The following is a 3,062-nucleotide window of genomic DNA, read 5'->3' on the forward strand; positions in this document are numbered from 1 at the left end:
AAAACAGTTCACATAATTCCCCGAGAAACTGTGAATCTATTGATGGTAGAAATCTGTTTGTATTTCTGATTACCCAAACCAATGTACAAGCACTCTCTTCCTTGTATGGGTTATTAATTTAGTGTTTAGTATTGGTACCTGTTCATCATTTACATATGTAAATTCGAGTTCAGATATTGCAGTCACACGAAATAGGGTTCCAAGTTTGACTTTGTGTCTCATAACTTGTCCCTGGGTAGGTAATATAAACAGCCAACGCTACAGCATTCTCACCTTTAAAATAGAGATGATTACGTTGCGGTTACGGTGTGCAGTTACCCAAACCCACCTGACCCGGTCCTTTTACTGGGCAGAGCTAGGAAAGTCTGCCAGTAGACAGCTCCAGGCAAAAGTAAAAGTGAATAGAAACAGAAAGCAAAACCAGAGCACAGCGGGCAGCACGAATAGAAAGTGAAAGTAAGTTCCACAGGCTTTAGCATAAACAAAGGTTTATTTGAGCATAGTCATGGTGAATTTCCGAAGGGTTGGAAATGGATTTCTCTCTTTAGTGAGAGGAGGACCCCCAAACAGTGTAAAAGTATTGATATTCTCTTTCTCTCTCTTTTAAGTTGTGTAACATTTCACTGGGCTCTCAGCATCTCTGGGAACCTCTGTCCTTTCCTATTGGTCACTGATTAACTTGGTTACAAAGGGGCATCAAGGGAGGTGGGAGGAAACCTGCCAGGCTAAATCTAGAACTCTGGAGGGCTGGAAAGAATATAGATAAGAAGTAACTAGGTGCTCAATGACCAATAGAAAGAGATCACCAATGACCAACAGAAAAGGGCGATATTGCTGGAGGCACAGAGAGGCCAGTGAAAGACTTGCAGCCAATTTCAAATAGAGTATTTAATAGCCTGCAGGCCTCTGTCTCAATCTCTCTCATGTTTTCTCCTTCATGAGAAGGACCCACTTCTGACTGTCTTTGGAAGTGCTCTAAACTGTCTCTTTGTTCTTCCCCAATAAAACCTCCGTTTATTCTCCTGAAACTTGTATAGATTACTTTTCCTTGCTGTCCACACTGCCTATGCAGCTCCAGTTTTATTTTTAGTTTCCATGTACTTTTGCGTTTGGTTACTGCAGTGCCTCGGTAGAACTGTCTAGCTCAGCTGGTAATTGAACCAGGTCAACTAGGTTCAGAGAACCAGGACCTCCAACCCCCATCAATATCCACATTCTTTCCTTTTTTGGTGATAACTGCTGACTGCTGACATAACTGTTGATTTTGTCAATACTTGGGGCATTTGTGGTGTGCAATGTTCTGTGGCGATGCATCCCATATCCAAATATGGAAACCATATTTTGTGCAAGACTTGCTTGGTTAATTGAATCACAGTGTTCAGATGTTTCCACAGCTCCTCTGATACCAGATTTCAGGTTCTTAGTCTCAGTGATTCAAAGAATGAATCAATGGACCACAGGATCAGTACTAAGTCAGGATTTATTCAAGGAACAAAAATTGCAACAACTGCAAAAACCAAACCTCTCAACAGAGAAAACCCAGGAAGGGAGCAAGCTCTCCTGCTCACTCATGGAGGTCTGTCTTCAGGCTATCTGCTCAGGGTTTTGTATAGTGGCATGGGGGTTGCCAGAACTCAATGTTGACTCTCATGGCTGGGTCCTTGTCAGTTATAGCCAGCTGTCCAGTGAGCTCTTAGGCCTTGGAAACAGACATGAAATTGACCAGTCAGGAGTGCACAAGGAGGAGCCATCCATAAAATTGACCAGCCAGGAGTACACATGGAGGGGATAGCACCATGCCAGTGTCTTCCCCGCAGGTATTGGGCCGGATATCAAGCTGGTTCCTCCAGCTGCCCAACATCAACACCAGGGCTAAAGTGGCAGGTCATGGTGCCACTTTGTCCTGCATCACCTCCAGACTTCCTTAGTCACCAGACTTAGCTCCCATCCCCCCGAAGCCTCTTTTTTTGTTCCTATTCAAATTATAGGCCTTTTCTCTGAGCATTGTTAGAAAACTAATGGGTATTTCCACTATAGCTAATAAATGTTTTAAAAATTCTTTTACATTCCATATGGTGAGCTAAAGCACAGATTCAGAGGCTGTGGTGGCTCAAAAACCCTGGCCTTAGTCATAAAACAAATTTCACCCTAAGAAAGAATCCTGGAGAGTCTGAAGAATGCCAAGAATCTTGAAATAGAACAAGTATCTTAGAAATACTCCAATAGAACTCCTTGGACAAATTTTACATTTATAATTTTCTTAAAACCACTGGCATGTACATTCTCAGCTTCTTACTAAAATAACTGTAAAGGTGCATATATCACAGAGTAAAATCAGAGAACTCTACAGCAATATTAAGAGGAATTCTAGAATTTGAACAAAAGGTGTTCTCAGCATAAAAGTAATAGAATGCCCCACAACAAACTGTATTGCTCATGTCAAATCGGACCATCCAGAGGGGAGTTGGACCATCCAGAGCCGGACCATCCAGAGGGGAGTTGGCAGAAAGTCATACATTCTTTGCCCCTGTATCCTCTCCCTATGTTCTGGAAATGCAAGATCAGAATCAATATAGCACGGAAACAATGGCATTCTATTATGCTCACCTGGCTGCTTGATTTAGTGGAGAATACAATGCTGTTATTAATAGTATCTTTCCCTTTAAATCTGTACTGATACTGAACTACCACAAAACAATCAAAGGAGACATACAGAATGGAGATTTAATATACCCAATGTATTCATGGGAAAATCCATGTAAACTGATCCACACCTTATTAGAGTCTGTACTCCAGACACATATTTCTATGAAGAAATTTCCCAGGCTCCAGACAAGAAATAAGAAAGAGCTTAGTAATAGAGGGAAAAGAATCAGACTTCTCATAGACACTTTCACAACAGTAAATACCAGAAGAAAATAGAGAAAAGTGTTTTGCGATAGGTCCAGTTTTAAACACTTAAAAATAATAGAATTTTTTCTGGCTATGATTTGGAGAAAAACAACTTTGTTTTAATAAAGCTCTCAAGAACCATGGTCACTATACTTTGTGAGCTTACGCAA

The sequence above is a fragment of the Otolemur garnettii genome, unplaced genomic scaffold (genome assembly GCF_000181295.1).
Source record: "Otolemur garnettii isolate 467f Iridium unplaced genomic scaffold, OtoGar3 scaffold00199, whole genome shotgun sequence".
Taxonomy (NCBI): domain Eukaryota; kingdom Metazoa; phylum Chordata; class Mammalia; order Primates; family Galagidae; genus Otolemur; species Otolemur garnettii.